At 36.9% G+C, this 22,818-nt stretch overlaps 2 long non-coding RNA genes across 3 annotated transcripts; both read left to right on the top strand.

Moving 5' to 3' along the window:
• Nucleotides 1–265: 265 nt before the first annotated feature.
• LOC147557010 (uncharacterized) lies at nt 266–2,825 on the top strand. The gene is made up of 3 exons (XR_015233704.1): nt 266–812; nt 1,705–2,061; nt 2,198–2,825. It is a non-coding gene; the product is annotated as an uncharacterized LOC147557010 (long non-coding RNA).
• A 9,632-nt stretch (nt 2,826–12,457) lies between these two features.
• On the top strand, nt 12,458–20,951 carry LOC147557009 (uncharacterized). 2 transcript variants are annotated; one of them, XR_015233763.1, is made up of 8 exons: nt 12,458–17,397; nt 17,761–17,882; nt 18,198–18,294; nt 19,354–19,571; nt 19,649–19,818; nt 20,016–20,145; nt 20,462–20,534; nt 20,721–20,951. It is a non-coding gene; the product is annotated as an uncharacterized LOC147557009 (long non-coding RNA). The 2 variants fall into 2 exon arrangements; XR_015233762.1 differs by having other exon boundaries at nt 12,458–17,252; nt 20,016–20,534.
• The last annotated feature ends 1,867 nt before the right edge of the window (nt 20,952–22,818 follow it).

The raw sequence follows: 22,818 nt of genomic DNA, 5'->3' as shown, positions 1-22,818 counted from the left end.
GATCTTGCCTAGTAGATGTATCTGTTGTAAGGAGCAGGTGGAGTCGTCTGATCACTTGTTCATCCATTATAAGGAGGCAACCAATCTCTGGTTATTTTTCCTAAATCAAGCTGAGATTCATGTATGTTTGCCTTCCTCTTTGCACATGCTGTTGGAGCAATGGAGCAATTTGGCCACTAAGGGTATTAAGAAAGAGTTGTGCAATCTTATTCCTAATGAATTGTATGGTCTGTTTGGAAGTTTAGGAACTCCTGTATCTAATTAAACTTTCTTCTTTCGGTTTCTTTTCTTTCTTCTTATCTGTCGTTGTTCTCTTCTGGGACATCTTTGTGATGGGACGACTAGTCTTATTCTGCCATGTTAATATTAGAGAGGTGATGCGTTAGAAAGTTATTCTAGTATGTTTCATTTTAGGGTGTTTTTAATAGTTATAAGTACTCATTTGATTCTATTGGTTTTCTAGGATAATTGGGGCTTATCTGAAATGCTTTTTACCAGGGACTCATAGAGCCTGGTGTTCCTCATTAGAGCCATTCGAATTTGCCTCTGATCCTTTTCAACACTAATGCGTCCATCTTAGGAAGCGGGTGTTCTAGTTCTTAACTTAATTCTTTGATTTTTATCCATGTTAAAGGTTAAGTGCAATTTGTTTGATTTTCCCAGTGATCTATAGAATGGTCTTACTCCAAGAGATGTCATTTTTCGTTTATAACTCTGTTTGAGGGTGTACCTCTAACATCAAATGTATTTAACGTTTCAGGAGTATCCCATACCCAAAGACCGGCTTTCCATGCGTTTCTTATGCGCCCGGGGTAAACATTTACATTGTTAAATTTATTTTTTAGTTTCTAGCTTGTTATATTGTGAGAATCTCGCTCTATCTTGTCATTGTCTAACATGTGATGAACTTATTTTTATCCGTTTCGAGGACTGGTGTTATAGGGAGGTGTATTTGATTTCTCATAAGAGATTTTCCTGTCTAAGGTCTAAGCCCATTTGCCTCTGAAGTTTCGTCCTTTTCTACTTCTAATGAGCTCTTTATATTGGGAGAGGGTCTTCTCGCTCTTTGCTTTTTCAATTTTATACTCGGGAGAGGTGTGGATGTAAAAGCATGAAAAGTTAATTTATTTTTTTGGCAGGGATGATAGGATTGCACTTATTCCACGAAGAGATTACATTGTTTTGTGAAATGCCCTATCCTCTATCGTCCTATAGAAGTCTTCTTCCTTATTGTTCCTTTATGAAGTTGCTAGTTATGTTTATATAGAAAAAATGTATCCATTCAATACATTTTCAGGAGCCACAATACTCAAAGTACTCCCGCACCCCAATGGTGATTATTCATTTATTTGAGGGCCGGGTCCTTTTTTTTGTGAAAAGGGGGTTATCTTATTGAACTTTCTTCTTGAATTGATGTACACATTTGTTTTTGTTCTCTTTCTCAAGCATCTCTGTGATGGGACGGGTAATTGTATTCTACCTTGTTAATGTATGAGAAGCAATGGGTTAAAAAGGTGTTCTATTTCGTTTCGTTTTAGGGTGTTTTCAATAGTTATGAGTTCTCATTTGATTTATTGGTTTGGTAGAATGGTTAGGGTCAGCTTTGTCAAGTTAACTATGTGAGGCTTCCCGTCGCTTCTTTGATTTTTGTCTTTGTTAGAGAAACTATAATTAACTGAAGCAAAATCAATTCTCGTTTTTCAGGGATTTGCTACTTGGACCAACTCCAAGGAGAGGCTATCCAAATATTATCTGGTTACATTAGTACTCTCTGTACGAGGTTACCTATCCAAATATTTTCAAGATCCTGCGATATTTAAAACTCTTGTTCCGTCTTTCGCTTATGGCCTTCCATGGGAGAACAGTACCATTTAAATTTCTTTTGATCTCTTTTAGCTTGTCGCTAGCATAAATGTTGCGGAATTTTCTCTAACAATTTGTTTCCTAACATGTCGCTTAACCCTTTCTTTATAGTTTGTAGTCCAGGACGATGCGGGTGTATTGTGGACTTAATTTATCTTCTTAAAAGGGGTTCCCGTCTCAAGTTTAATGAGGATGAAGGTAGTGGTTTTTCTTTAGTTTCGTTTGGAGAACACCTCAATTTTTTTCTGTCTTTGTAGTTGCTTATTTGTATTTGGTGTGCATGTCTTGGACTTCATCGTAGTCGTAGCTTTATATGGTTTGGATATATGTGCAGAAGTGTGGCTTCTCTGAAGCGCGTTTGCAATTTCAAGTTGATTATTTAGAGGGGTGAATTCTTGCGAAGGCTTCTTTCTGGTCCAATCGTTGACCAATTGGGATTTCTTCACTTATCGTCGGAACAGCATTATGGGGTGTTAGCAATTAAAAGTCAGATAATCTACTGGTGGAAACTAGTAACACTTGAACTCGTGAATATGGTTTTCTTGTTAAGTTGGTTGTTTGAATGGAAGTTATCTTCCAGTGGGGGATATTTGTTCCATACTTCCTGTACTATGACAGTGCCATTCCACTGTTTTTCTTTCGACTAATCTAGGGTTTCGTAGTTAATATGGTTTTATTGTTTTTGGTTCGCGTTTCGAACATCTAGATTTGATTCTTCAATCGTTTCTCTGATTAGCGTAGTATAACATGGGTTCGATTTTGACATTTTCATTCTTGATCAGTTGATTGCTTCTGCAAATTCGGTAGATATTCAATTAGGGAATTTCGATTGCTTCTGCAACTACAAATAGTTGTCAAGTTTGTATTTGATATTGAAGGGGTTATTAGTTCATCGATAATTACTTTTTAATGACTTAAGAAAATGAATATGATGCCGAAAACAGTTTATTGGTTCAATTGCTCTTCAGTGGGGAAGCATAGTAGGTTCATATTCTTCCAATCGAGCCTCGGTATTGAAATTTAAACTTTATGTAGTTTTTCAGTTACTCTATCTGAAAGCTATTGTTCATTGGGCGTTTCTTTACAGAAGCTTAGTATCCGTTCGTGGTGTAACAGGTACGGTTGCTTCTGCGTAACTTCAGGATATCTTGGTCATCTGGATATTTCAACCAGGAGGTAAAATTTGAGAATGTTTTTGAAGTTATTGTTGTTTCTCTAATCGGTAGCACAGTTCTTGGAACTAAAAACGCAAATGTTTACGTGTTGGGAGTCAGTGTCTTTGTTACGCCAGTAGTGGGCTTTGTTCTTTCACAATCTTTGCAATGCATTATAGGTTTTCCTAGTTTATTGTTAATACTGAAATATGCATTGTATATTTGAAAGGGGGGGTTTTTGGTCACTTGCTTTTTCAAACTTTTCCTTGTTAGAGGGGCAATTATGTAAGCATGAAAAGTTCATTTGTTTTTGACTTTTTTCACAAGGATGTGAGAATAGGACTTTCTCCAGGGACACATTACGTTGTTTTGTGAAACGGCTATTTGAACTTGCTTCTTTGATTTTGTGAGAATAAGACTTTCTCCTGAGAGGAATAAGTGAATAACCTTGTTTTGAAAATTGAGTTTTTTTTTTATCTCCTATTATTCTGTTGAAGTTCTCTGCCTTATTTTTGGTTTATGAAGGTGTTAGTTATACAAATATAAAAATGGTGAATTTACTGAATACTTTTTCGAGATCCTGTAGTACCTACTCTCGTGTCGTCGTGGTTTTCCATTTTTGAGGACTGGGTTCTTTTACTTTTTGTGAAGGGGTTTTGTTGGTTGAACTTTCTGCTTTCAGTTTCTTTTTCTTTCTTTCTTTAGGTGGTCTGGTTGAACCTGTATGTTACAACCTGGAGTTAAAACTGTTGCTTTTTCCAGTTGGTAGCACACTTCTACTGGGAATATGCAATGCGTTAGAGGTTTTTCAGTTCATTGTCAAATATGCAATATGATAAGTTTCACAATGTTATACTGGGAAGTCAATTTCAAGCGGATTATTTAGAGGGTATTTGGTTTTTGTGTAGGTTTTTATCACATTCGAATGTTTACTAATAGTTGTTCCTTAACTTTTCTATGGAGTACATGCAATTCCTTTCTCTTTCTTTTTGGAAGTCTTTGCACTCTGTAGCTGGTCGTAATCTGATTTAGGAAGCAGTTATGTTTCAATTGAGCCTTTATTAGTTTCACTTTCTTTCTTTTTCTCAACCTCCCTTCCGCATTTTCCACGGTGATTAGGATTTAACACTTGAGAACTGGTATGGTTCTTCTTTTGAAGGGAACTTTCTACCCTTGATACATAGGAGAAAGTTTTTCTTTTATGGTTATGTTCATTCTGACAACTACTAGATGCAGTTGGGTTTAGCGGTGTTATTTGTGTGAGTTTGCTTGTCCAGGTTCAGATGATCACGGGTATCGTTTATTTTAGGACTCGGGTTGAGCTTAGCCCCGTTCAACCGTAAGGGGGTTTTGTACTTGGGTTGCTTTTCTACAAAACTTAGTTCCAATGCATTCATTTTTGCTACCGTATTAAAAATTCCTTCACGTTACTCTTAGGATTTGGTGCCTGTTGCGGAACGGAAGTGTTCTCGTGATAAAAAGTTAAGTGGTTGGATTTCTTCCTTATCATTTGTTTGAAACTTTTATTTCCTTTTCAATTGATGTTTCCTAGGATATGCAGCTTGGTCCAACTTCCTCTGAAGGTTTATTTTTTCTGATTTATCATGTCTTTCGGGTAAACAGTACTCTATTAAGTTCTCTTTCAGTTTCTAGCGTGCAACGTGCTTCATTTTAAGAATATTTCTCCATATTTGCATTCGTTAATATGTGGTGAACTCTTTGCATCTTTTGGTGTTCAGAGGAAGTGTTAATTTCTTTTCTTAGAAGAGATCTTCCTGTCGAGTTCCATTTAAATTTGCATCTTTTGGTTTCTTCGTTTCCAATCACTAATGAGTTGTTTATGAAGGGTGTTTTCTGTCTATTAACTTGCTTTTAAAAAAAGTTTAATTGTTAGAGGGATAGTTATAGAAGCATGAAAAGTTCATTTCTTTTTATTTGCATTTTGAGCATCTAAATGTGGTTCGCTTTTATATTTGACAATGGAGGGTGTTATTAGTTCATTGATATTGCACGATAAGATCCACATGCGCATGATCTTGCATAATTGTTATTCTGGTGGTTTAAACCAGCAACAGTTTATTGATATGATTTTTCTTCAGGTAAAGCACATTCATATTCATTCTATTGAGCCGTTGCTGTGTGGTCTCCAAGGAAGATCTCGGGGAAACTGCAAGATCACTTTGTTTATGTATTTGGATATTTCGGTACAGAAACTTTTGACATTAACTAGTTTTTCTGTTACTGTCAATCTAGAGTCTATTCTCTCTGGTTGGATATTCGCTTATGGCCTTCCATGGGAGAACGGTACCATTTAAATTTCTTTTGATCTCTTTTAGTTTGTCGCTAGCATAAATGATGCGGAATTTTCTCTAACAATCTGTTTCCTAACATGTCGCTTAACCCTTTCTTTATTGTTTGTAGTCCAGGACGATGTTGGTGTATTGTGGACTTAATTTATCTTCTTAAAAGGGCTTCCCGTCTCAAGTTTTATGAGGATGAAGGTAGTGGTTTTTCTTTAGTTTCATTTGGAGAATAGCTCAATTGTTTTCTGTCTTTGTAGTTGCTTATTTGTATTTGGTGTGCATGTCTTTTGGACTTCATCGTAGTCGTAGCTTTATATGGTTTGGATATATGTGCAGAAGTCTAGCTTCCCTGAAGCGGGTTTTCAATTTCAAGTTGATTATTTAGAGGGGTGAATTCTTTGCGAAGGCTTCTTTCTGGTCCAATCGTTGACCAATTGGGATTTCTTCACTTATCGTCGAAACAGCATTATGGGGTGTTAGCAATTAAAAGTCAGATAATCTACTGGTGGAAACTATTAACACTTGAACTCCTGAATATGGTTTTCTTGTTAAGTTGGTTGTTTCAATGGAAGTTATCTTCCAGTGAGGGATATTTGTTCCATACTTCCTGTACTATGACAGTGCCATTCCACTGTTTTCTTTCGACTAATCTAGGGTTTCGTAGTTAATATGGTTTTATTGTTTTTGGTTCGCGTTTCGAACATCTAGATTTGATTCTTCAATCGTTTCTCTGATTAGCGTAGTATAACTTGGGTTGGATTTTGACATTTTCATTCTTGATCAGTTGATTGCTTCTGCAAATTCGGTAGATATTCAATTAGGGAATTTTCGATTGCTTCTGCAACTACAAATAGTTGTCAAGTTTGTATTTGATATTGAAGGGGTTATTAGTTCACCGATAATTACTTTTTAGTGACTTAAGAAAATGAATATGATGCCGAACTTATCATGTTCATGTGCATGATAAGATCCATATGAGGATCACCTTCAGTACTTGTTGTGCTGGTGGTCTAAACCAAAAACAGTTTATTGGTTCAATTGCTCTTCAGAGGGGAAGCATTGGTTCATATTCTTCCAATTGAGCCCCAGATGTGGCTTCTAAGGAAGCTTTCGGCGAACTGTAGGATCGTCTGTGTCGATGTATCAGAAATGTTGGTATAGAAACTTAAAACATTATCTAGTTTTTCAGTTACTCTATCTGAAATCTATTGTTGATTGGGTGTTTCTTTATAGAAGCTTAGGTATCCGCTCGTGGTGTAACAGGTATGGCTGCTTCTGCGTAACTTCAGGATATTTCAACCAGGAGGTAAAATTTGAGAATGTCTTTGAAGTGATTGTTGTTTCTCTAATTGGTAGCACAGTTCTTGGAACTAAAAACGCAAATGTTTACGTGCAGGGAGTCTAGCATATGCAATGCATTATAGGTTTTCCTAGTTTATTGTTAATACTGAAATATGCAATATAACTTGTTTCACAATCTTCTACAGGAAAGTCAGTGTCTTTGTTACGCCGAATAGTGGGCTTTGTTCATTCGTCTAACGGGGGTTGTCTAGTTTAGTGCCTTCCTGTCAGTTCGTAGGGGGATCTTTGTAAATGAAAAATTGATAGCTTTTGTTCCCGGTTTCTTGCTAAGTTGTTTTTCTGATGGAATATTTATTCCTATTCATCCTGCATTCCAATGGGGAAGGCGTTGGTTTTTGATATGCCTTCCTACGGTATTTATAATTGTGGTCGGGTCTCTTTAGCTTGTCAATTGTGAGCTTTTGTTGCTGATGTATTTGAAGGAGTGTCTCTTATTAACTTTTATCCTTGTTAGAGGAATAATAATTTAGTCATGCAAAATTCATTTGTTTTTCCCCTGGGATTTTTGAATTGGTTTACTCGAAGGAGACGTGATTTGGTTTGCTCTCAAGGGCTTTTCCTGTTACCCGTAGATTGGATAGAACTCTTCCCTGTCGTTTTTATCCTTCTGAAGGAGGGTTTGCCGCTTTATCTCTGTAACGTTTAATCTATTTAATACTTTCGGGAATATGCAATATCTGTGGATCAGCTGTACATGTGTGTCTCCTTCCCCTGAGGAAAACAACACTAATAAATTACATTTCTGGTATCTAGTGTGCCATATTGTAGGAATTTTGCTACATCATTTCACTCCCTAACATGTATAATCATGCATTTTGTTATTTTCTTATTTTGAGGATGAGTGAGTGTCTAGTGGAGATGTTATCTTGGAAGTGCGCAAAATTCATTTGATATCCCAAGGATGTGAGAATAGGACTCTCTCGAGGGAGGCATTACCTTGTTTTGTGATTGTAGAGGGTTCTCCTATCTTCTATTGTTCTATAGTCTTCTTCCTTATTGGTGTTTTTATATGGTGCTAGTTAACTCTGTAAAACAAGATGAGGGTGCAAGCAAGATGTGGAATTTCTTTCTAAACTCCGTAACAGCTTCATGGTGTCAGCCAAGAAATATTTATCAAATTTTTGAGCAATGGGGCAGACTATACAGAAGCAGCTCCAGGAAAGAGGTCTGGGATCTCATCCTCTTTGCCATAATATGGTTAATCTTGCAAGATAGAAATGAGAAAAATTCAAGGGGACTAGTGATTTCAATAGCCTCGAGGTGGTTTTAGCTCTATGGTTTCATTGGAGTGGGAATTCAAAAGGGAAGTCGTTCTATGACTTTACCTCTAAATGGGATGAGTTGATGATGTAATCTTTAGCGACTAGTCTGCTCTCTTCATTGTACAATTACCACCTTTTTTCATATATTAATTCAAACTTTTCAAAAAAAAAGGTACTACTGAACTTAAGAAAATAAAACAGTGAATCTACTATAGTACCTAAGTATTTTCTTGAAAAGTTTGAATTAATATTAAGGGAAGAAAGGATGTACAAAAGAATTGGTTGTATCACAGCTGAAGATGTTACTTCATGATAGCCTCCCAATTAGAAATAAAACAGTGAATCTACTATAGTACCTAAGTATTCTTGTTTCAAGTGGTGTTCTATTTGAGGACTGGGTCTTTTGTTTCTTGTGAAGGGGGTTTTCTGATTGAACTTACCTCTTTCAGTTTCTTATTTTTTCTTCATGAGGTCTTCTTCAATTGAAAGACATAATTCATGTTCTTCCTCCTTCTCAGGGATCTTCGTGTGGGATGGTCAGTCCTATTCTTCCATAATTTATTGGTTTGCTAAGACAATTGTGGTCATCTTCGTCAAGTTAACTGTGTGAAGAGGCTTCTGAACTGCTAGTTTCTTTGATTGTTTCCTCGGTGGAGAAGTTATAATTAACGCATGCAAAAATCAATTTAGGGGGTTGTCCTGATTTATATTGTTATATGGAAGTCTTCTCTAAGGGTGTCATTACCTAATTTCCTATCCAATATTTCAGGAACAATATCACTTAAGTTTCTTATGTTTTTTAGTTTCTAGCTTGCATAAATTGAGGAGTTTGCTCTAATGTCCATTCGCTAACATGTTTTCAGGACCATTTAATTAATTGCGGCTATTTTAGAACAACTGAGGTTTACTTCACGGAGGGAATTTGGTTTGTCTCAAGCTTCGTTCAGGTTTTCCTGCCCCAGTTTCATTTCTGTATACTTCAGAATTTTTCTGTGCTGTAGTTGTTAGGTGTCTTTTTTTATGTGTCTTGGACTTGCTTCATCATGGTCGATTGTCTTGTAGGGATCAAATACGTGTAGATTCTGTAGGGGTTTTCTATTTCAAGCTGATTATGTAGAGTGGTATTTGTTTCTTGTATAGGTTTTTATCACGTTCGAATGTTGACCAAATAGGTAGTCCTTCAAGTTTCATACAGGGATAACGTTACGGAGTGTTAGTTTCTAAAATTTGGATGATCTTTTGATGTAGAAAAGGGTGACACTTGAACTCCCACTCTAAAATCTACTTTGTTTTTTTTTTGATTGGCTGTGTTAATATTGTCTCTTCAGTTTCTCTTTTCTTCCGCTTAGTCTGGTTACATTTCCACATTTCGAGGGGATAAATTAATCTTGATCTCTTAGTTGTATTACTTATGTACAGATGATAGGATCTACTCGGAGAAGCGATCGAATTGTTAAGGAGGTTTTATATCCTATCTCCTTATTTCAGGGACTCGGTTGGAGGTTTTAGCACCCCGTACCTGCTCGCAACAATTCAGGAAACAGTTACGTTTTGATTGACCCCTAAAAACCTAACCCTTTTGTAGTTTCACTTTTGGTATTCCTCTGAACCTCCCTTCCTCATTTTCCCATGGTAATTGAGATTTAACCCTTGAAGAACTGGTGTGGTACTTCTTTTCGAGGGAGTTTTCGGTCCTTGTTCCATGGAAGCAAGGAATGAAACTTCCCGAAATTTAACCGAAATTTCGCGAAACGTTTCCTAAAATCAGATTAGGTGCACGAAGTAACACTTACAACTATTTCTTGCATAGTTTCCACCGACATGATCGAAATTTCCACAGAAATGGTTGGAAATATTGAAATTTCCACCAACATGATTGAATTTTTGACCGACATCGTAGAAATTAGCTAAAAACCCGGAGAAACTAATACTAGAAACATATCCCTTCTTTCGTCTTTTTTATCTTCATTTCTCTTAGATCCCTCTTAATTTTTATATTATGTTTTTAATGTTTTTTAAATCTATTTGAATGCTTAACTGCCTAAAGTGATTTTATCTTAGTAACACCCTTGATATAGCTGTGTAATTGAGTAATTGACGATACCTTCTTAACTAACATAGTTTGTTAACTATTAACAATTATCAGTAAGAATGTTATCTTTTGGGTGTTATAGCCAAAAAGTTATTCAATTTACCCCCGGAAGTAACTGTGTAATTGTTAATACTCCCTCAGACTAATGGATAATGTTAAACATCATTTTTGTGCTTCATTATGGTTTAATAATCTTGTTATACATAATTGCATCATATTTCTGTCATTTCTGTAGATTTGTAAGATTTCCACGCTGAGCGAAATGTTTCTACGAAACGTTTCCACTTTTAGACCGACCGAAATTTCCACCGAAACCGAAATTTCATTCCTTGCATGGAAGTATGTTTTTGTGTTTAGGTTATGTTTGTTCCGACGACTACAAGATCTAGTTGGATATAACGATGCTATTTGCGTGATTTTGCTGGTCGAAAATCTGATGATCGCTGGCATTTGGTATACTAGGACTTGGATTTAAGCTGAGCCTGTTTAATCTCAAGGGGTTTTCTACTTCTTGCTCCGCCGAAAGGTTAGTTTACAATTCGTCCGATTTTTCCGCCGTGTTTAAATTTAAAATTCCTTGACCTTTTTAGATTTTGCGCTTGTTGTAGTATGGAAGTGCTCTCCTGTTAAAAAGTAGTGTTCCAATTTCTTCCTTAAATTGGTGTGGAACTTTTGCTTTCTTTGGTTTTTTATCCTATAAGTTAATTGAATTTCTTGTATTGCCGCAAAGAGGATCTTTCTAGATTTGCTTTCTGTACGGTGGAATTAGGTTGACATAGTTTCATGGTTTCTTCTTGAAGCAGGTTTACTACACCCAACACGTAGAAGTTTCTTATTTTTGTAAGACAATATCTTTACGGCATTTCATTTGCGATTGGCTTCAAGTATTTGAGGAAATTTCAGTGGAAGTTTGCTATCCAGCACTCGTCTTGATTTTCCATTTTCTAGGACTATGGATTTCACTGAAAAATCACTTGGTCTTTCTGGGGGATGTCCTTATTTTGAATTGTTTGTGTAGCAGTTTGGTAATTCTCACTTCATTTTTAGGGTTTGCATTACAGTAGTTGTGCTGTCCATACTTAACCAACTGAAGTGATTGTTCTTGCTGCATTCTTTGTTTTCCAGAGGATTTTAGTTGGAGATTTTAGTTTTAACTTGCTTCCTCTTTTATTTTATCTTTGTTTGTCTTTTGAAGGTGCTAGAGGGTTTTTTGTTTCTGGTGATTGAGATTCCTTCGGGTTGATAAGGGCCCGTTTGACCTAGTACTGTAATACAACTTATTTGCTCAGAAATTCTTTTTCATCTTATCTGAGACCTACGCTATTTGTCGAATGGTCCTTGCTTTAGATGTACTTCTTTGCCGTTGCATGGGAAGGCTTCATGGTGGTTAATATTTTTGTGTGCTGTGTAACATCACTTGTAGTTACGCTGCTATGTTTATCTCGTGCTATTTATCTGGCTTCATCTGTGCTTCTTCTCTGGATCAGTTAGTTTTCTCTGTTTTCAGTGGTTACTTTATACTGTCAGTAATGAAGTAACATATAAACTTCGTAGTAACATGTAAACTTCCTAGCCAATTCCCAAGTTTTTGTAAACACCTTCTTTTTCATATTAATTCAAATCTTAAAAAAAAAAATGAGGCACGGCTGTGTGGTTTCCGACGACGCTTTCGTGGAAAACAGTAAGATCACTATGTTGATGTCAGATATGTATGGCTCTTTTTGCGTAACTTTGTGACATTCTGGTCATTCTAAGGTTTATTGTGTTGGTTTGATATCTTTATAATGCCTCGCAACTCTACATTGTGATTGAAGTGATTGTTGTTTTCTTTTGTTGGTAGCACACTTCGTGTCAATTAGGTCTAAGTCTGTAGATTGTTTTCATGGGAAGCTTTTGAAACCAAAAGCGGAAATCTTTACCTGAAGGGAGTCTAGCTTATGCAATGCACTATAGATTGGACTGACACCGACGAGATTCAGCCGAAGGGGTCTTTCTTAACTTGCTTCTTTAACTTTTATCCTTGTTAGAGGAAATGAGGAGTAATAGTTGACACATGCAAAATTCATTTGTTTTATTCCAGGCATCCTCAAATTGGCTTGACTCCAACAAGATGTGATTCAGTTTAGTCTCAATGAGGTTTTCCTATTTTGCATATATATCACAAAACTCTTCCTTATCGTTGATTTATCCTTCTCAATGAAGGCTTACGTATTCATACCGATCGCATTTAACTTTATTTGATACTTCAAGGAATATGCAATATCCATACGTCAGTTGTATGCGTTCCTTTCCTCCCTAAGGAAATATAACTGGTTTCTAGTGTGCCATATTTAAAGGATCTTGGTATATACTTTCATTCCCAGCATGTGCAGTCCTCCATTCTGTTATTTGTTGGTTTCGAGGACGAGTCTGTAAGTTGAGAGATTCTCTTTGAAGAAATTTAATGCTAGGAGATCCACTCGAATTTACCTGTAATCTATAAGTATTAAGGAGTTTATCTGGAAGGTGGGCGTTATACCTTTTAACTTGCTTCTGTTATTCTTATTTATGTTAAAGGATGAGTAATTAGATCATGCGGAATACGTATGACTTTCCTAGGAATCTAGAAATTGGACTAACTCCTAGGATATGTTATTTGGTTCGCTCCCAAGGTGGTTTCCTATTTTTCATCGATCAAACAATGTTCTTCTTTGTCATTGAACGTGTATAACTCTATGTGAGGGTGTACTCTCTAGATACACAACATCAAATGTTAATACATCACAAGAGTATCCCATACCCAAAGACCGACTTTCCATGTTTTTCTGATGTCCCTGGGGAAAAAAATACACTATTAAATTTTCTTTTCTGTTTTAGCATGCTATATTTTAAGGATCTTGCTTTATCTTTTCATTCCTTAACATGTGACGAACTCCATGTTTTGCCTGGTGTTATGAGGAGACGTTAATTTGTTTTATAAGAATATATTTTCCTGTCTGAGGTCCAAGTCAATTTGCCTCTTAAGAACTCTCTTGTTCTACATATCTTCTCGAATTGATGAACTTTTCTTTTTGTTCTTTTTCTCAGGCATCTTTGCGACGGGGCGGCTAGTCTTATTCGGGTCATGTTAAAGTTAGAGAGGCGATGGGTTAAAGTACTCATTTGATTATTTGATTTTCATCCTTGCTAGAAAAAACTATAATTAAGGGAAGCAAATCAACTGATTTTTTTGCAGAGGTTTGCACCTTGGACCAACTCTTAGAAGACGCGATCTAGTTTAGTCTCAATACCTTATTATGTATCCAAATAGTTTTCAGAAATCTGCGATTTTCAAAAATTAGTTTCTTTCTTTCGCTTGTGGCCTTCTTCGGGAGAATAGTACCATTTAAATTTCTTTTGTTCTCTAACAATTTCGTTGCTAACCTGTCGCGTGGACCTTTTCTTTGGTGTTGGTATTCTAGGACAACGTTGGTGTATAGAGGAGGCAATTTATCTTTTTAAATGGGGATCCCATCTCAAGTTCAATGTGCACAAATCAGTTTTCTGTCTAGATTTCATTTGGAGAATACCTATAAAAATTTTCTTTCTTGTAGTTGTTTGGTTGTATTTGGTGTACATGTGCTGTACTTCATCTTTGGTTGGTTGCTTTGTAGGGGTTGGACACTTACTCCAGAGTCGATAATTATTCAAACCAATCACATCAGGATTGCCTTCAATACTTGCTGTGCTGGTTGTTTAAACCGATCAATTTTTGACCCATTAGAATTCCTTCACTTATCATTGGGACAGCCTTATGGGGTGTTGGCTACTAAAAATCGAATCATCTCCTGGTGAAAAATAGTAACACTTGAACTTCCTCTCTAAAATCTGTTTTTCTTGTTTAATTGGTTGTTTCACTGGAAATTATCTTCTAGTGGAGGATATCTCTTCCATGCTTCTTGTAATATGACAGTGCCATTTTTTTCTTTTAGACTAATCTAGGGTTTTGTAGTTACTTCGTTTTTTTGTTTTTGGTTTGCGTTTTGAACATCTATATTTGATTCCTTAATCGTTTCTCCGATTAGGCGTAGTATAATATGAGTTTGATTTTCATTTTTGATCAAGTGATTGCTTTTGCAGTGTCGATAGTTATTCAAACCAATCACATCAGGGTCGCCTTCAATACTTGCTGTGCTGGTTGTTTAAACCGGTCATAGTTTATTGATTGGATTTTCAGGGGGGAGCGGAGATTTATATTCTTCTAATTGATCTCCAGCTGTGTGATTTCCAAGAAAGCTTTCGAGTGAACAGTAAGATCGGCTGTGTCGATGTATCAGACATGTCGGTACAGAAATTAAACATATTTAGTTTTTCAGTTCGTTTATCCGGAACCTATTCTCGATTGGTTTTTTCTTTACAGACGCTTAGGCATTGGTTCGTGTTAACGGGTATGGGCGTATGGCTGCTCTCGCGTAACTTCAGGACATCTAGTTTTTCAGTCTGTTTATCTGGAATCTATGCTCGATTGGTTTTTTCTTTACAGATGCTTTAGGCATCAGTTCGTGTTAATGGGTATGGGCGTATGGCTGCTCTCGTGTAACTTCTGGACATCTTGGTCATCTGTATATTTCAACCTGGATTTCAAATTTGAGAATGTCTTGGAAGTATTTGTTGTTTCTCTAGTTGGCGCCAAACTTATTGGCATTAAAAACAGAAATCTTTACGTGCAGGGAGTCTAGCTCTTGTAATGCATTATATGTATGTTAGTTCATTGTTAAATACTGAAATATACAATACGATAATTATAACAATGTTCTAAAGGGAAGTCAATTTCGTTATTATGAGGAAGATTGGGCTTTGTTCATTCCTCTAAAGGGGGTTGTCTAGTTTAACACTTTCCTCTCATTTCTTACTTCTTCAGGGGATCTTTTACATTAAAACTTGGTAACTTCTGATGGAATATCTATTCCTATTCCTCCCGCATTCCAAGGTGAAGGCACTGGATTTTGATATGCGTTCATGCGATGTTTATATTTGTGGTTAGGTCTTTTTAGCTGGTCAACTCTGAGGTGTTTATTGTGATGTATCTGAAGGGGTCTGTCTTAACTTGCTTTAGCTTTTATCCGTGTTGGAGGAATAATAACAGAAGCATGCAAACTTAATTTGTTTTTTGTTCCCAGGGATCTATGAATTGGCTTTACTCCAAGCAGACGTGATTTGATTTGCTCTCACGGGGGTTTTCCTATTTTCCATAGATTGCATAGGACTCTTTCTTGTCGTTTGTATATCTTTCTCTATGAGGGTTTACCTATTTTTATCGGTGATGTTTAATCTATGTAATACTCAGGAATACGCAATATCCGTAGATCAGCTGGACATGTGTTTCTCATGGGCCTCGGGAAAATAGTACTTAAATTACTTTTCTGGTTTCTAGTGTGCGATATTTCAAGATCTTGCTACATCTTTTTACTCCCTAACATGTGCAATCCTGCATTTGTGTTATTTTTTTTGGCTTTTAGGACGAGTGATTTTCTAAAGGAGACCTCTTTGACGAGCTGCCATATTGAATTTGCCTCTAAATTTAATCCTTTTCAATTCCCGATTAGTTCATCTTGGAAGGGGGTGTTCTATTTCTTAGCTCGCTTCTTTAAGTTTTATCCATGTTAAAGGAATATGATAGTGTGCAAAATTCATTTGATTTTGCAGGGATGTGAGGATTGGACTCTCTTCAGGGAGGCATTACCTTGTTTTGTGAAACGAGGGGGTTTTCCTATCTTCTATTGTTCTGTAGAGTCTTGTCCCTTATGTGGTTTATGAAGGTGTTAGTTATGCACTGGTTTCTTCTTCAAGGGGGTATTCTAGACCAACTCGTAGAAGTTACATTTACTATAGGGGATACAAACATTTTGTTTATAGTTGCATCAAATTATTTCCAGAATATGTTAGTTGGACGTCTGCATTCCATATCCAACATTCGGGCTGGATCCTACTCATTTCTTTAAGAGTCATATGGCGGTTGTTGCTCTCCGTACTTAGTTCATTACCTGAAGTGGGATAGTGAAAACCTTTTGAGTTCACATGCTCTGCAGATCTCTGGGTTTGCTTAAAATCTTTTTGGGCTTTCCTACTCATTCCTTTGAAAGTTTGAAATACTATTATGGTTGCATTGGTTGTTTTAGAGGATTTAGTATTTAAGTTGGAGAATCGGCTTCCCTACAACGACGGGTTTCAGTTCTTAATTGCTATTATCTTCTTGTGTGTGGCACCTGTATATTCAGCATTGAACATACACCTTCCTATTACTATTTTAAGGGTGCATAATTGGACAACCACAAATTTCTATTTGTATCACTTCTTGAGGGGAAGAGGATAGTTGGATGTATCTCTTCTCCATACACAGTTCGTGGGTGCATTTTAACTACTATTGTTGCATATGCAGGCTTGTTTTTTCTAGCAGGAAAAGGCTCTGTTGTTCTTGAGTTTTCTGTCCTCTTTTTGAAGAAATGTGCTGATCGGTTGTCAGTTTTAGTGGATTTGCGGTTTAATGACTATTGAGTATTTGCAGGCTGGTTTCTGCTCCAGTTGTGGCTGGCTCATTAATAATAACTTGTGTCCTTTACCCTTGTTTCCTTGGTGGTTTCCTTTTTTACCTCTTGGAGGTGCTAGTGGATTTGTTATTGAGGCTGTGAGACAATTTGCTTGATGAGAGTTTGCTTTAGGAATTCGTCCTCACCTTATCTTAGTGATGTGCTGTCTCTCTTAAATGCTCCTAGTGTCAGACATATTCTTTTACTTTTGCCATGGAATACTTCATGGGACTAGTTCTTGTTTGTATGATAACATGCTTTATTTTCGAGTTTGTTACTCCTGGAGTTAGCTATTACCTTCAGGGACATATGCGTCTTTTCTTTGTTTGTATCCGATATCAATTAGTTTTTCTGTCATTGGTTATTTCAAGTCGCAATTGACAAGAACTCCGGATATTTATTTGGCGAGATTTGAAATTTAATTATCTGTTTCAGTTTTGGTGTACGGATTATGTTGTGTTTGTCAAGTTAGGAGTTGGGATTATATGCCATGCTGGTTCTTCAGTACGAGCTTGGTATAACTAAGCCATTTGATATTACCTCTCTGACAACCAATTTTAACTCTGCAGATACCAAGCAATGAACTTGTGGTTGTTGGTCCCAATCCTGGAAAAGGAGGGAATGATTCAGTTGTTTGCCTGTTTTATTTTATTGGTCCAATCATTTTGAAGGTATATTCTGCTTTTGATTAAGTAGTATCGTTTCTCAATGGTTTCCTGTATATGCACACTTGCTGAGTTTAAGATGACAGTAGCTATTCTCATCTTATTACGGGTCCTGGGAGTAGTAGTCCTTCGTGCAGTGAGCATTCACCCGGTATGATCAGTATATTGGAGTTTCATCTCTCTGCTTTTCTGCTCATTGTTTGAAGTTGAACTATTGATGTTGACATTTCTCTTTCTTGATGTTTTATTGCGTTTACTATGGGTTACATCGAGAATTAGTGTACGCCTTGTGCGCGTCGAGGCACACGCCTCAAGGTCACTTTTTTGGAGCAAACCTCCTCGAGGGCCTTGAGGCAGGAAAGGGATTTTTTAAACATCGGCGTTTTCAGATTGTTATTGCTGCGAGCATGTATTTGCAATTCAGATGATTATGTTCTAGTTCAATTGTTGGAGTTTGCGTTTTGGATTCTACATGTTCTCATCTTACTGTTCCTGTTCCTTGATTTTCCGTCAGGCTACTTGGCCCTTGCCTTAGATCCGTTACTGTTGCATGCGAGGAACAGGGGCTGATTGCTGGTTAATATAGAAGATTCCACCAAGACACTAAAATTAAATGTCGAAATGTGGAAACCTAAGGTGGTTAATTTGTATTTGCGAGTACCATCCTCCAACTTCTAATTTCCAATCATCTTTCAAGCAAATATTCTCACATTAAAATGTTTCTAATTTGTCACTTTTTATATGTTATTTTTGCATCTGTTGTTTTCTTCATTGCGGTAAATCTCCTGACTCTGCTTCATTTTTCATATTAATGGTATCCTGTTAAGAACAAGTAATGAAATTTCAAAATATTTCGGCCGAAATGACTGGATCTTATCAATTTCAATGCCTATCGAAATTCCATTCCTTGTTTAATAATACTTTCTCGTATTTGTGCATGATCCTTTTTAGACTATTTGGAGTTTTTGTGAGCAGAGGTCATTGTGGAAGAAGGGGGTGCTGGAATTCTGCATTAAACTGAAAACAAGTTGCTTCTGGGATAGTTTTGGTAATGTTTCAAATTTTATTTCTCCAATCGTTTTTTCAGTTTTTATATGTCGTTCTATAAAAGTTAACATTTTCATTATAGATCCTTCCTGCCTCTGTAGTGAAGTGTCATGCTTGAGGCTTCCTGGCGAAGGCTCCACGACCCCCCCCCCCCCCCCCCCCCCCCCCAAAGGCCTCGCCACTTACTAAGCTTGAGCGTACATCCTATAGCCTAGGCTTCAGACACTCTCGTGAGTGAAGTGGGACTATAACAGGAACTATATTTTCATCATCTCACCATAGATTTGTTTCAACGTGTATAAGATTATCTACTATTTCATCAATCTGACTTCATCTTCTCTACTTTATCCTTGACCTAAAGGGTGAAGTTTCTTGGTTTGCTGGGATCTTGATTTGGTTGTACAGATAATATGTACCTTGGCTACCTCGTTATAGTTTCCATCTAAAAAGGTCACTTCTTTATGTGGTATCCCGTTGATCTCTTGAACAATGGTTCAACATTGAATGTTCTTTGATGCCCTTGGGTGGAAGATTCAAGGTGACTTTCCTAAGTGGCGATAGTTCACCCTGAGGTGGATGCTGGCGTTATGAGTTCAAATATCTGCTTTGTGACAAAAAGAACTCAGACATCATACACCCAATGTCTCTGATTCGGCAACTTGTAGACTTAAATAATATACTTCCATTTAACATTACTCAGTTTCCTGCAATAATGGAGCCCCCAAAGTAGATTTTTTTTTTGAAACTTCTACTTGTTCTTATCTTACTCTTTTTTTTTTTTTAACTTTGAATGAATATATCCCGAGTTGTCCATTGAATACTCTTTCAAACAGGCTGAGTTTGGGTTGGTTTCTCTTGTTTATATCCTGAGTCTGGGTTGGTTTCAGTTGTCCATTGATTATTCCTTGCCTGAGTTTGGGTTGGGTTCTCTCGTTTATATCGTCAAGTCCTCCGTTCTTGATATATAGTTGTTTCCCGTGTTACAAGTTTCTCATTCCTTAAAATTCAGGTGTCTTGGTAGAATGATACGTGGGCTCATAAGTTCTGTTGTGTATGTCAGGTTAGGATTAAGTGCGTGGCTAGTGCCTCGATGTGATTGTTCATCACCAAGACATGTCTTTAACCGAAAACTAAGCAGAAGTCAAGTTACGTACTTGTAGTTGCCGGTCTTAAGCCTGGATAAGGAGGGAACATGATTAAATGGAGATACTTATCATATTATGTTCAGTGTTTACATGGATAGGACTCTGGCTAAGGGTATTTTTAGCTTCAAATAAGGTAACATTCTGTCTCCACTGACTCCACTTCTACCTTGAGGGTCAGCCTGTTTGTTAAATAGCTCCTACATTTTGCAGGATCTACATTGGTTTATTCAGAGCTTCATAACCGTGAAAGCATATGAACCGGTCTCACTTACAAGATGATGCACTTCTATATTGACAGTTTTCAGTATCTTCTGTAATTTTACAGCCTCTAGGGTCCCTCGGAAATCCTGCTTCAAACACAGGCGAATAACCAATTGGCGGTAGGACAACATATTTCCGGTTTATCCCTGAAAGCACCAATGACATCTTCTCTGATTTCTTCATTATTTGGTTGTGGGATTGGTGATGTGGGTAGTTCTTGTGTTGGTTGATAAATAATCCCCAAATTTTCGATAATCTCGGTTCCTTAATCTAGATTGACAGTTTAAATCATATTAAACCCTGTGCGTGCTTATAGGTCCACAGTCCACTTATGTTCAGTTGTCACACCCTGTATGACACTTGATCAAAAAATCATCCCCATTTACCAGATTCAACGGAAAAGGTTGATGGGCAACTTCCCTCCCTCTAATGGACAAAATCTCTCGGTGCGTTTCTTTTCCTTCTTCGTTACTGAAGGTTTTCGTTACAACCTCCATTATGACCTTAATTTGGAATTTCCATAGGGGTTTCACTATTCTTTGAGTAACAGTTTTAGGGATTTTCTTATTTGTCGTTGTTAATTCGTTCTAAACCTGATTCTGATCATGTTATTGGAAGACAAAGCTACTATAATATGGAAATTTGGAAACTATCTATACCTTATACAGAGAAGTCTCATTTTGTGTTTTAGTTAAGGAATTTATAGAGAAAACTTGGAAAACCCCAATAACAATTAAGGGTAGTTTTTCCACTATAATTCAGTTATGAGAAGTCCAGGAAGAAAATGAAAGAAGAAAGAAAGAACAGAGGCAAGAAGCTTCATGTAGCAAACAAGGTGAAAATATTTTACTTTTTCTCATTCTTGAATTTCTTCGGTTCTCTAATGTCGGGGATGCTACCAAGGCGGGAAACGGGAAACGAGTCTATAGGGATTTTGAGTTAGGACCTCAACCAAATGGGTTTATGTATTCTTAGGGTATCGATTTGATCTAATTAGGTTCGCAATTGTCTCTTGATGCAGGAAGGTGGTGGGATTATCCATTGCTCAAATGCTGATCGTGATTTTACAAGAACAAGAAGTTCTTCCCTCTTGTTCTTCGACCAAAAAAAATTAAGGGCATGAGGGACGTCTTGCCAAACGTCAGGTAATTGTTCTATCTTTCTTTTTCTTAATGTTTGGTGTTTCTAATAAGCTGGTTTTGTGTTACTTCACAGTTAAGCAGGTAACGTCTCTGGATTTGTTTGTGTTAGTCGATATAGTTGCTTTGACATAACTTCAAAAACCATCTTGGTGAGGAGAAGGTTTATTTTTTTGTTTGATACCTTTATAATGATCTATAACCACCAAATTCTGATTACGGATTGCGGTTTTGGGTATAGTTGCTTTGGCATAACTTCAAGTTACGATCTTGGTCATTGGAAGGTTTGTTGATTCGATCTATGAATATCTGTAACAAACAGTTATTTATTGATGCTTGGATCAAGGTTTTAACATTGAGAATCATTTGAATTGATTGTTGTTTTCTCCAGATGGTTACCTGCTTCTTGTCAACAAGATATTAGTCTATTGATTTTCTTTTTCGTGGGAGGGTTTTGGGACCCAAAATGTAAATCTTTACGTGGAGTGTAGCTTGTGCAATCCTTCCAATTTTCTTAGTTCATTGTTACTAATCTAATATCCATTGTTAAAAGTTTCACGATGTTATAGAGGAAAGTTGATGTCTTCGGGAGGAAGATTAGGCTCTCTTTTTTGTCTGAAGGGGGTTTTCTATTTCACATCGGTTCCACAATGTCCATTCTTTATCATTCGTCGTTTGTAACTGTATGAGGTTGTAACAATGAATTTGCTTAACACTTTTTCAGGAGCCTAAAATACTCAAACTACTCTCGCGTCCTAATGGTGATCTATTTAAGGGCTAGGTATCTTGTTTGCACCATCTGGTCGGGATTTCCTTAATATCTTGGGGAATTGTTCTATCTGCATTCTTTGTTTTTCTGAGGATTTTAGGTGAAGATTTGAAAGTTATAACTTGCGATCGTCTTCTTTTGTGCGACATATGTTGAAGGCATACAGTTTCCTGCTATTACTCCAGGGTGCCTGATTTAGACAATCACAATCTATATTTGGGTCTTGTGCTGATATGAAAAGAACAAGTGGCTGTCTCTTGTCTATTTGCTATTTGTATGTCTCCTGTGATTGTTTATAAGGGTCAATTGCTTTCTTTAGTTATGTCTTCCTTTTGCAGTTTATATGCTGACTGGTGGTCCAGTTCTAGTAGATTTGTGATGTGATGAGGATCTGCAGGCTCGTTTCTTGTCCAGTCTTAGCAGGAGTTAAAGCTTCTAGCCAGGTCCTTTACCCTTTGCTTCCTCCTTTTTTTCTTTTTCGTCTTCTGAAATTGCTAGTTGATGTTAGATATGTCGGTATGGAAACATGAACATGACTGTTGCTGAATCCGCTCGTGGTGATGGGTATGGCTGTTTTGCGTACTTTATGACATATGGGTCCTTGGAAGGTTTTTGTGGTTTGAAATCTTTATAATGCTTTACAACTATATATTGTGTTATTTTTTGGTTTCGAGGACGAGTTAGTGTGTAGTGGAGACGTTAGACGAGATTTTCTGCCGTATGAAGTTTACCTCTTAGTCCTTTTCAATTTACCTCTAGAATTAGTCCATGTTAAAGATCTATGTTGGAGTGTGCAAAATGCATTTGATATTCCCGAGATGTGAGAATTGGACTCCTCCCATGGAGGCATTTCCTTGTGTTGGGAATTGAGGGGGTTTTCCTTCTTCTATTGTTCTATACATTCTTCTTCCTTATTAGTGGTTTAAAGAGGTGCTAATTATGCAAATACAGAAACAATGGATCTTCCGCAGTACCCAAAGTATCAGTATTCTTGTGTCGTAGTAGTGTTCTATTTAACGACTAGGTTCTTGTGTTTCCTGCGAAGGGGGTTTTCTGATTGACCTTCCCTCTTTTAGTTTCTTTTTCTTTCTTTATGAGGTCTAATGGAACTCTAAGACATAATTTATGTTCCTTCTCCTTCTTAGGGATCTTCATATTGGGATGGTCAGTCCTATTTAGCCATAGTTTATTGGGAGGATTGTGTTCAACAT

This window comes from Eschscholzia californica, unplaced genomic scaffold (assembly GCF_041429995.1).
Source record: "Eschscholzia californica isolate CP2 unplaced genomic scaffold, dmEscCali1.0.p SCAF_2, whole genome shotgun sequence".
In the NCBI taxonomy this organism is placed as follows: Eukaryota; Viridiplantae; Streptophyta; class Magnoliopsida; order Ranunculales; family Papaveraceae; genus Eschscholzia; species Eschscholzia californica.
The sequence above is the reverse complement of the archived record's forward strand: the minus strand, read 5'-3'. Positions and strand labels throughout refer to the sequence as shown.